The sequence below is a fragment of the Lissotriton helveticus genome, chromosome 1_2 (assembly GCF_964261635.1).
Source record: "Lissotriton helveticus chromosome 1_2, aLisHel1.1, whole genome shotgun sequence".
Classification (NCBI taxonomy): domain Eukaryota; kingdom Metazoa; phylum Chordata; class Amphibia; order Caudata; family Salamandridae; genus Lissotriton; species Lissotriton helveticus.
The window spans coordinates 233,002,355-233,014,657 of NC_136058.1; positions in this window are offsets into that span (position 1 = coordinate 233,002,355).

The following is a 12,303-nucleotide window of genomic DNA, read 5'->3' on the forward strand; positions in this document are numbered from 1 at the left end:
GCCGCTGATCCCGGGGCCAAAAACCTAGGTGCCCCCCTGGAAAATCAGGTTGTTTTGTGAAAGATGATTTTGATGTCTCCACAATAAGTTTAGTCGCGGGTTCTAGACCCACCCACACGAGTGAGGTATAATTTTTATCGGAAGACTTTGGGGAATGCGGGATGGGTGGAATATTATGGATTTACGCAGATTCCGGAACTTTCCATCACAGAAATGTGAGGAAAATGTGTTTTTCGACAAAGTTTGAGGTTTGCAAGGGATTCTGGGTAAGAGGACCTGGTGAGAGCCACTCAAGTCACCCCATCCTGGATTCATCTTGGTGTTTTTAAAAATATATAAGTTTGCTAGGTTTCCCTAGGTGCCGGCAGAGCTAGGGTTCAAAATCTACAGCTAGGCACTTTGCCAAGAAAGGGTCAGTTTTCACTGTAAAAATATTGGTTTTCCACATTGCGTTTAGGGTCGTTTTCTTTCGCTGGTACTAGGCCTACCCACACAAGCGAGCTATCATTTTTATAGGAAGACTTTGGGGAATGCTGTGTGCGTGGAATTTTGTGGACCCACACAGAATCCAGAACTTTCCATCACAGAAATGTGAGGAAAATGTTGTTGTTTTTTACAAAGTTTGAGGTTTGCAAGGGATTCAGAGTAGGAGAACCTGGTGAGAGTCACACAAGTCACCCCATCTTGGATTCCTCTGCATGTCTAGTTTTCAAAAATGTATAGTTTTGCTAGGTTTCCCAAGGTGCCCGCAGAGCTATGGTTCAAAATCTATAGCTAGGCACTTTGCCTAGAACCAAAAGAGGATTCATTTTTCACTGTAAAAATGTGGTGTGTCCACGTTACATTTTGGGCCGTTTCCTGTCGTGGGCACTACCCCTACCCACACAAGTGATGTAAGAATTTTATCGGGAGACTCAGAGGAACACAGAATTGTAGAGCAACTGTTATTACCCATTTACTTTGGATGCATTTCTGCCTTCCAAATCTAAGACAATATGTAAAAAATAAATCACTTTGAAAAATGTCCTTTAAGTCCCATGCTAGTATACGTACCCACAATTTCAGAGATGTGCAAATAGTTATTGGTTCTAAACTCTATATTTTGTTCAAATTTCAGAAATACATAGGTGTCTTTTATCCCGATTTTCCACAGTTTGTATTTCCCCAAATGAATTGCTATATACCCGGTACACAATAAAAAAACATTGCAAGATGCTGCTCAGTTATTGGCTCCGGGTTTGTCGGGTTCTTGGTGAACCTACATATCCCCACAACCAGAAGGGTCCATCGGATTTAACGGTGTATTCCTTTAAAAAGTTTATCATACTGAAAAGAAGTTACAAGTGAAACCGGTGGCACAAATGGCTGTTTTTTTCAACTCATTTTCAATTTTTCAGATATTAAACTGTTAGTTTCTATTAAAAAACCTTGAAGGATCTACACAAATGATCCCATGCTAAATTCAAAATGTTGTTTATGGTTTCAAAATGTATAGCTTTCCAGGATCCATTATTTCTTTCACACCCGATTCTACCAATAACTGGAAGGAGGTTGAAGGCACAAAACATAGCAAAAATAGGCTATGTCCCAGTGAAATGCCAAACAGAGTAAAAAATGTTGGTTTTCTCTCAGAAGTCAGTCTGTCCCTAAACGCTGGTAAGATGGTGATTTCAGCACCACAAACCCTTTGTTGATACCATTTGCAGGGAAAAAAACAGAGGCTTTCATCTTTTCCAATTTTTCCCCCCAAAAACAGAATTCGGCTGTATTTTGGCTAATTTCCGGGTCCCCTCCAAGGAAATCAACAAACCCTGGGTACCTTTAAAATCCCCATGATGTTGGAAGAAAAGGACGCATATTTGCCGTGGATACATTATGTGGTCAAAAAGTTACAGGGGCCTAAGAGCAAACTACCCCAAATAGCCAAAATATTGCTTAGCAGAGAGGGGTGGAGCCCAGCAGTGAAGGGGTTCATGTAGCCCAATTTTCTTTGAGGGAAAAAGGCTGTATTTAAAAAAGTTTAATTTTTTAAAAGACAATTGAAGGCATGGTGGTCTTGATGACCCTTGCAGGCCACCATCCCTATGTTGACAACCAATCGCTGTGTGTCGCAATTTGTGGAATTACCGCATTAATATTCATGGGATAGGTTGAATTCCGACCCACTCCAAAACTGAATTTTGGGTATTAACCTACTGGAAAATGGGTCAGTTCATAAAATTCTTTACTGCTTAAAATAATACTAGTTGCAAATTATATCTATATTTTTGTGACCATATCTTCCAACATCTGTGCATAGTATTTGATTCACTGGCTTCAGCCATCCAGATTCAAGACACTTGCACTATTATGCTAACACATAATTCTGTTGAGTCTCCCCCATTCTGAAATATTTCCACTGGTTCTCAATTCAAGCCAGAATGTAACGTGCTCTACATTATTCCCAGTTACATGTACTTCAAAGGCTCTAATTTCATTGTCAGTAGTTTATTACACCATATTCCTTTCAGAGTGCTTTGCTCCTAAAGAAAACCCCTCTAGGGGCCCATTCTATCTCTGTTGTTTCTCCCTTTGACAGTGAATGAGAGGAAGAGCCTTGGGTTTTAAGTATGCCATCATGAAGCTGCCCAGGAGAGAGGAAATTAGTGGTCTAGACGAAAACTATTTTAGGTGTTTAATAATTTCGTAAACATTTTTTTAACATATTAAACCTATGTTCCCGTTCATTTCGATGGAGAAATGGCATTTTTTTGGTTTCATTTACCTGGTGCTATTTTTGTTTACCTCAACCTTCGGTTTTTGAGTCTATTTATATCATGTTTAGTTAATTTTGCAGGGGTCCTCGGTCGCAAGAAGATGCTGCTGTTTGTTGGAACAGGTAAGTCCTTTTTAAATGTTATTTTTATGGTTTTGATGGTTGGGATATATTGAGGAAGTAATCAGTATTTTTATAGTGTTGCTTGTGGGTTTTAGTACATTTTAGTACATTTAGTTGTCATGATTGCAGTGTTTTCACTAGTGTGTTGATTTAGGTTTTCGCACAGTGTATCAGTATATTTGGTTATATTGTGTTATGTTAGCTGTTTTTTGATGATTAGGTGTGATGTGTATGAATTGATTTTTGTGGCTGGGTGAAGTGTTTTACTTTGCAGATTTTTCTTTATAAACGTGTCCTATGGATATTTAGAATTAGCAATTTTTTGTAAAGGAAATCCATTTTCGTTTCTAATAAACCAATATCTGTTACTTCGATTTCCTTTTTATCAGGTTTACAGGAGTGTTTCATTTTTCTAACAGTTTTGGGGGTTTTTATGATTCCTGGATACTTAGGATTGCTTTGATCGCTCTCTATTGGAATGGTTTTTTCTTTGTATTATATTTTCAGTTTTTGGTGGATTATACTTTACTTTACTTTACAATACTATGTGGATATGGAGGATGATATGCAGCTACAGAACAGTAAGTAATATTGAATTTGTTTTGGGTGGTAAATGTTCTATTTAATCATTAATGTGAGTGTTATGTAATTGCTATTTGATTATATATATTTTATGAGTTGTAATTATTTTTCAGAACAAATTGAATTTGTTGTTTGAAGTTTCTTGCTGGTTGAGGTTCAGGTTTTTATAGATACAATTATATTATTTTATTTGATCAGTTTCAATTAAAATTGGAGTTTTATTTAATATTTTGACTGATATAATAAAAAATTCTGTTTACTATTTATGTTTATTAAATAATTTTTGTAACATTGATTAAGGTTACGCTATACTTCTGTGGGAGCTTTGTAGGTTAGAATAGATTTTATAATACTTGGCTATTATTTTTAAGGAATCTATTCCTTTGTTGTTTATAAAGAGTTTTACTTTAAATTGTGGCTCGTCGTACATTCTTTTGATTTGTTTGCTAAATTAAGGTGCAATCTAGGTTACATTTTTTCAACCTCTTCGGTGCAACATGCCCACCCTCTACCCCCCTCACCGTGGCTGAATTTAAGCTGTGGCAAAGGGGTGAAGTGAGTTGTTTATGGTTCAGTGTGAGGAGCCATTGTTTTTAATGAGCCACTTGGCAATCTGTAATTTGATGATATAGGAATCCCTATCATGAATATAATTTGGAACCCAATCTATTTTGATTTTATGTATTCACATTTCATTTATTGTACTTTCCAATAAGATGAAATTCTAAGTTTATGCATATTGTTTTCATTTTCTCCTGCCATTCTTTTTCAAAGTATGTTTTTTATGTCTATCACCGCTGCCTTTATATAAGGGATTTGTGCATTCAGTCAAAAAAACGGCTGTGCCAAAGACCCGGCAGGGTTGAAACGTGCTGACATTAAATATCTATTGAAATCGACGCGGTGTGTATAGGCCCTTTATCTTGTTTATCTCTGCAAGATTGGTCGTAAGTGATTTAGTGGAAGTTGTGGTAAATATTGTTCAATTATGTGAGCACTCTGTGCAGTGTATCGTGAAGTATAACACACGAGACACACCAACATGGAATGACAGACAAAACATACAGTTACATCTAATTATATGCATGTAGCATTTATGCTGTTTACATACATGTTATGAGACCGTGGATGGGTCTCATGAGTCCAGCGAGGAGCGGATAGACGCCTGTAGTCAAATCCTACAGGTTTGTTTTGAGGAGAGAAACTCAGGTAAGGTTTTCCAGTGAGAGAGTAGCCTTGACGAAGTAAGTGAGCACGCACTCGACTGGCACATTCAAGCATTTTTTCACCTCCTTTAGGCTGCAGTTTAACTTCCGTGACTGCTCACATAATTAACCAATCTTTACCCCAATATCCACTAAATCACTAACGATTTTCACTTGACTGTAGGTCGTGCATTTTTAAATGTTTTTGTCTTTTTTTTTCAAACCTCTGAAGGATTTTTTTCAATTTTAACAGACCAATTAGGTGCTGTATAATCTTTATTTTCTGTATTTTTTTTTATTATTGTGAATTATAAGTTAATAGAACTTTAGGAGTGGGAGCAATTTTTCACCTTTAGGTCCTGAAGAAAAGCCTTTGGGTAGAGCTTGAAACTAGTCGACCGACCAGGGAAACGGTAGGTAGTTTACCTTAAGCATTTCCCATTTACCCCCAGATTTTAGCATATCAACTAGGGGAATGACTAAAGAGAAGAATGCTAACTCCTAAACCCAAGACAGCAGGTGTGGTTGACAGTATGCAATTAGAAACATATCTGACATAGCCAATCAGACATGTACTTACTTTAAATTTATACCACAGCCTATTTTAAACAGTGTGAAAGTAGGAGCATCTCCAGACTTCTCGTGTGTACTACTTCTCCAGCCTTCAAAATGGTTTGAGTGGGGGTATTAGATCATAGCTTTATCTTCTGGGCTATAGAGCTTGCTAGAAAGAGTAGGATTGACAGAGACCTAGATTTGCCTAATGTGGATATTAGTTGGTTTGGCCAGAGAGGGTGGAAGTGGAGCACATGCTTCCATTGGTTAAAATATGGATTCCAGACACACAGACCTCATAATCGTACACTGTGGTGGTAATTACCTGGGCACACTGACAAGGGTAGAACAAGAAATACTCCTAATGAAGACTACCTTTGAACAAATAATGCAACTTTTCCCTTACACTGCCTTGGTGTTATCTAACATATGCCAGAGGCAGAAATGGAAGTGGTCTTCTGAATTTTGCCCATAGATAGAGAAAGCCAGGAAACATGTTCATAAAACTGTTTCAGCATTCCTCAGAGACCATAATTTGTGCTCTGTCTACGATGATAATCTGCCTTTCAACAGGCATGGAATATACAGGAGAGATGGTGTTCGCTTCACTTACGAAGGAAACTTTCAACTCTGTATCCACTTGTATATGTAGAGATCATCCCAGCGCTGGGATGCCAAAGGGTAGTCATGTGCTATATCAAGTATGAATTAATAATAATAATAATAATAATAATAATAATAATAATAAAAATAATAATAATAATAATAATCATATACGCACAACAAACAAAATGGCTCTTTTAAGAGCCAACCTATTTCCAAATCAGCTATTACTGTTAATGCTTATTCCTTTTTTTTTTAAAGTACTGAGTCCTTTGATCCATCACGGATCGGCAAACCAGAAGCACATATTCAATGCAAAAGAACACATTTAATATTTCGACTAGAGGGTTCTGAATGGGTCTGAGAGTGGGTATAACAGATTCTAAATGGGAATCATTTTAGGTGCATAAGTGTCTTAGAGACTGTAACAGTGTCTTTATGGGTATGTCAGTGGGTGTGAGACTATCATTATGTGAGTGGCTATGCAAATTGCTGTATGGGTGTAAGTGTAAGTGTGAGAGTCTCCGTATGGGTTTGAAAATGATTGTAGTGGTGTCTCTAGGATATCTGAATCAGTGTGACTGTTTCTGTATGGGTGTGTGAGTGGATGTAAGAGTATCTGTATAGGATTAAGTGTGGGTGTGAGGATCTCTTTATGGGTTTGTTAATGGTGTAACAGGCTCTGTATGGGTGTAAAACTTAGTGTGGCAGTGTGTAAATGAGTTTGTGAATGGGTGCAACAGTATCTGTATGGCTGTAATAGTGGCTTTAAGAGTGTCTGCATAGCTTTGTGAGTGGGTGTGTATCTGTATGTGTATCACAGTGTCTTTATAGTATATATCTCTGTTGCACAGAGTCTCTCTATAGTTTTCTGAATGGGTATGCCAGTGTGTGCATAGGTTTGTGAGTGGATGTAACAGTGTCTGCATGGGTGTAAGAGTCGGTGTGAAAGTGTCTGTATGAATTTAACTGTGGGTCTGAGAGTGCCTATATGGGTTTGTGAATGGGTGTAAAAGTGTGTGTAGGATATCTGAATGGGTGTGACCATGTCTGTATGGTTATGTAAGTGGGTGTAAAAGTGTCTATATAGGTGTAAGTGTGGGTGTGAGAGTCTCTGTATGGCTTGGTGAATGGGTGTAAGAGTCTCTGTATAGGTTTGTGAATGGGTGTGACAGTGTCCTTATGGTTTAAGAGTGTATGTGAGACTGTCTGTATGGGTATGTGAGTGTATGTGACAGCATCTGTATATTTATTTTGGAGCCACGCTAGATCCACAGGTCCACCCTCAGAGTTACACGGAGACAGCCACGCTGAATCCCGCAACGGATCCTCGGATCTCGGGACTGGCCAAACAAAGCCTTTTTACAATTTCTGACCCCAGGACACATGCTCACCCCTTCATTCAAAATGCAAACAAGTTTTCAGCCCTGGGAACCATTCCCCAACAAACAAAATAGTGTCCGCAAGTTTTCTGTCAAGGTAGCGCCAGTCAATCAGGACTTTGCAGTGGTGCGTGAATCTGCACATGGAGAGTCTGCGTTCCTATATGTAATTTTTTTTTAGTATCCCTAAAACTCTCAAAAAGCACGATCTGTGGCCCAACACCTACCTTCCGGCAAAATTTGGTGTAATTCCGTCCAACAGTTTGGGCTGTAGTCATGTTTAAAAACCCTATGGGAATTAACATAGGGAAAATGTATATATAGAGAGAGAAAGCCAGGAAACATGTTCATAAAACTGTTTCAGCATTCCTCAGAGACCATAATTTGTGCTCTGTCTACGATGATATTCAGGCGAGATGGTGTTCAATTCATATATAATATATATATTTAGATTGATATTGTTGCATAAATGTATGCAGGTATTTGGGGTGATTTTATTTATTTTATTTTAATGATGTAATCTTTTTTTTATATGTGTATATGTTACTTATTAATTTTGTTTATTAATGATAATGCAATTATTTGGGGGATAATATTGTAGTCGATATTGTGTGCGACGATATTTGTGTCTTGTTATATTTTTATTTAAAGGTAAGAATATTTTTTTTACTGGTAATTTTGTTTTCAATATTAGTCAAAAACAACAATTTTTACAGTGATATTTATGTTAAGGTTATTTAATTTCCGATATTTTGTATATATCCATATTGTGTCAAGGAACCATGATTCTGGCATAATGTATCACGAGCAATAGACGCAATAGACACAAACCATACTTAGCTGTCCTGCATTGTCATCCAGCACCTCCAATGTTCACAAGCGAGACGTGACATAGAGTAATGGGGTAAAAAAGCAACACACACAGGTCTTCTACTGTATTTACTAATTGAAGTGAATAAATTCACATTTATGACTTGGAGCGCAATTATGCTCACGAGGAGGGAAAGAGGGGAAGAGGAGAAAAGGCAAATCAGCCTCAACCTCAGTAGCTGTTCAAAGGATTGCATGGTGTCCTGAATGGGCATTCAGCCCCCTCAACCTACAGATGACATTGTAGTTGGTTTGTTTGATACCCAATAATAGCTGGAGTTTGAAGTAATAATGTTTTGTTGCCCAAGTGTGTTGGCTGAGTGCCTAATTGTCTAAGAGTAGAACATATATATCTATAAGACTTAAGGGAAATAACCCTGCTGCATTTCAGATTCTCTAACAGCATTTGGATGTAGGAATACTGAGCAAAGTAATAGTATAATGCTGGATTAAATAGGCATGTTAGGTGTGGTCTAATCTTTCCAACCACACATCTATGTCACAATTGACATTACTGCACAACTTTTTTGAAACAGTCCTCTTTTTTGTTAAGCAGGACCCAGCCTCAAGACACTGACCACCTACTCAGTCTCCATGTTGCTTTTTGTCAGGTTTTCCTGTCAATAACCTTTCTTTGACAGTCCCAACCAACTCCACACAAGCAATCTCACACCCACTTTTCACCCACAGTGATTTCTGTCAATGATGCTCAGCTTTCAATAAATCTTGTCTGTCAGTAACTTTCACTAACCTAACCTAACCTTCCCACTTACCACCTACAATCACAGTGATTCCTATTCGACCATCCAGCCAATGATCCGCCCATTTTCAGACTTATCTTTGTCTACAGTTGGCAATAGGTATAAATATGTGAGTTTAAATTTGCTACTTTCTCTGTGAATCGAGACCAGGTTGTGCACTAAAGGTGGTAATCCAATTTCTATTTCCTAGGCTCAGGAAAGCATCTCATCACAAATGATTCAGACTCACAACTTTATCATTGGTATATGTATGAATAACATCAGAGGAGAATTAATGCTCCTCAGTACTGTGGAGCATTAGAGGGAAACAGTTGAGTAGTACAATTTCTGTATTACCTAAATAAGGGATCAATTGCGATGGCGGTGAATCCGCATCCTCCGGGCCAGCGGAAGCCACCGCCGGCCCGGAGGATGCGGATTCCCCGCTGTGGTCATAGCAAACACCCACCGCCAGATTATCATGGCGTTGGGATCAGCGCCGGACGGCAAGTCCGTCCGCCGCTGATCCGCGGTGGGTGTACGCAAATATGGGGTTCCGAGCAAAGTGAGTCCCCTGCTCGCTTTGCCACTGGAGTCAAGCAAGCCCGGCTGAAGACGGCTGTAATGCCAGAGACCGGTCCTGGGAAGCTTGATTCCGGTCCAGGGAAGACATGGCTTGGCAGTTCGGGCTGGACTGTTCCCATGAGGCACAGGGTCAGTCTGATTTGCATATTGCGATGTCTGAACTGGGGTGGCGGAGTGAGCTAAAGAACGGTGATGGATTAAACCCAGATCAGTCGACTGGGGGTGAGTGTTTATATTGTCAACGCTCCGTCCATCACCACCTTTGGTTTTTCTTTGTTCGCCCTAAGCTGGCAGGGTATGCTCAGACGTGAGTCCCTTGCTCGCTTTGCCACTGGAGTCAAGCAATCCCGGCTGAAGACGGCTGTAATGCCAGAGACCGGTCCTGGGAAGCTTGATTCCGGTCCAGGGAAGACATGGCTTGGCAGTTCGGGCTGGACTGTTCCCATGAGGCACAGGGTCAGACTGATTTGCATATGGCCATGTCTGAACTGGAGTGGCGGAGTGAGCTAAAGAACGGTGATGGATTAAACCCAGATCAGTTGACTGGGGGTGAGTGTTTGTATTGTCAACGCTCCGTCCATCACCACCTTTGGTTTTTCTTTGTTCGCCCTAAGTTAGCAGGGTATGCTCAGACGTGAGTCCCTTGCTCGCTTTGCCACTGGAGTCAAGCAAGCCTGGATGAAGACGGCTGTAATGCCAGAGACCGGTCCTGGGAAGCTTGATTCCGGTCCAGGGAAGACATGGCTTGGCAGTTCGGGCTGGACTGTTCCCATGAGGCACAGGGTCAGACTGATTTGCATATGGCCATGTCTGAACTGGGGTGGCTGAGTGGGCTAAAGAATGGTGATGGATTAAACCCAGATCAGTTGACTGGGGGTGATTGCTTGTATTGTCAATGCTCCCTACATCATTTCCTTTAGTTTTTCTTTGTTCGCCATAAGTTGGCAGGGTATGCTCAGACGGGAGTCCCTTGCTCGCTTTGCCACTGGAGTCAAGCAAGCCCGGCTGAAGACGGCTGTAATGCCAGAGACCGGTCCTGGGAAGCTTGATTCCGGTCCAGGGAAGACATGGCTTGGCAGTTCGGGCTGGACTGTTCCCATGAGGCACAGGGTCAGACTGATTTGCATATGGCCATGTCTGAACTGGGGTGGCAGAGTGAGCTAAAGAACGGTGATGGATTAAACCCAGATCAGTTGACTGGGGGTGAGTGTTTGTATTGTCAACGCTCCGTCCATCACCACCTTTGGTTTTTCTTTGTTCGCCCTAAGTTGGCAGGGTATGCTCAGACGTGAGTCCCTTGCTCGCTTTGCCACTGGAGTCAAGCAAGCCCGGCTGAAGACGGCTGTAATGACAGAGACCGGTCCTGGGAAGCTTGACTCCGGTCCAGGGAAGACATGGCTTGGCAGTTCGGGCTGGACTGTTCCCATGAGGCACAGGGTCAGACTGATTTGCATATGGCCATGTCTGAACTGGGGTGGCGGAGTGAGCTAAGAACGGTGATGGATTAAACCCAGATCAGCTGACTGGGGGTGAGTGTTTGTATTGTCAACGCTCCGTCCATCACCACCTTTGGTTTTTCTTTGAAGTAAGGATTATGCCTGCCTTCTCAAATCATATTCCGACTCATGAAAAATCCATATATGCAAGAAAATGGGCAGTGGCCCAAGCTCCTGCATTATACAAAAATCATGTAGGATGAGATGAGGATTCTCCTCCTCACAAAATCCAGTTAAAATGTCAACCCACTGCACAAAGGCAGTACCCGGTTAAACAAGAAGCTAAAAAGCAAGTCAGGGAGATCTTAGATCAACTTGAAAACCAGGGGGTGATTGAAACATGCACCTCACAAATGAACAATCCTTTGTTTCCTGTCTCCAAGCCAGACGATTCATATCGTCTAGTTTTGGACTACAGACACTTAAACTCCTGTTGCAAAACATTTGCAGTACAAAACTCACACAGTGCAGCACTAATGAATAACATCGTGCGCAAAAAATACAAAACGACATTAGACATCTCTAATGGATTCTTCTGTCAAAACATTGCACCTGAAAGCAGGTATTTGACCGCTTTCTCAATAATGGGGTTCAAAAACACTTCTGTCGACTCCCACAGGGATTCAAGAATAGCCCAGGATTATTCTCAGCAAGAGTAACAGAGTTACTACAAATATATGATGATGAAGCATTATCTTTTGTCGACGACATCTATCTCACAGATGATGACCCGGAGACTCACTTGAAAAGAGTGAACACCATAATACTTGGGTTCGCAGCAGAGGGTTACAAATTCAACTTTAAAAAGTCACGAATTGCCCCTCTAACTGTCCTGTTTTTAGGATATGAATTACCAAGTGAAGGCAAAAGCCTAGCAGACAACTTCTTAGAGAAGTGTGCTGTGCTCCAAGCACCTAAAACACTGAAGAACTTACAATCAATACTAGGTTTCCTGAATTTCGGAAGAACATACATTCTAAATTATGCAGAGAAGGTTAAACCTCTCTATGAATTAATAAAGCCTGATTTCAAACCAATAAATTGGACTCAGAAACATACAGAACTTTTAAGATCATTGCAAACAGACATGTTAGCTAAAACAAAATTACAAATTTGCGAAAACGTACGCAACCTTGTAATCCGAGTCATCCCAGGAAGATGCGGATTCACCTACCTGACCTCTAATGAGGGAGAAACGGTACCAATAGCTTACAAATCACACTTGTACACACAAGCTGAAATGAAATTCAGTTCTACTGAAAAGATCATAATAGCGGTTCAAACTGCTGTAGCAAAAGAAAGAGCCCAAGCCCAAGGCAGAAGAATAACTGTTTTAACAGCAGAATCAGCCCTTGAGACGTAAACAAGTCCACGCAATTTGACTACTGTTGCATTAGATCCAAAATG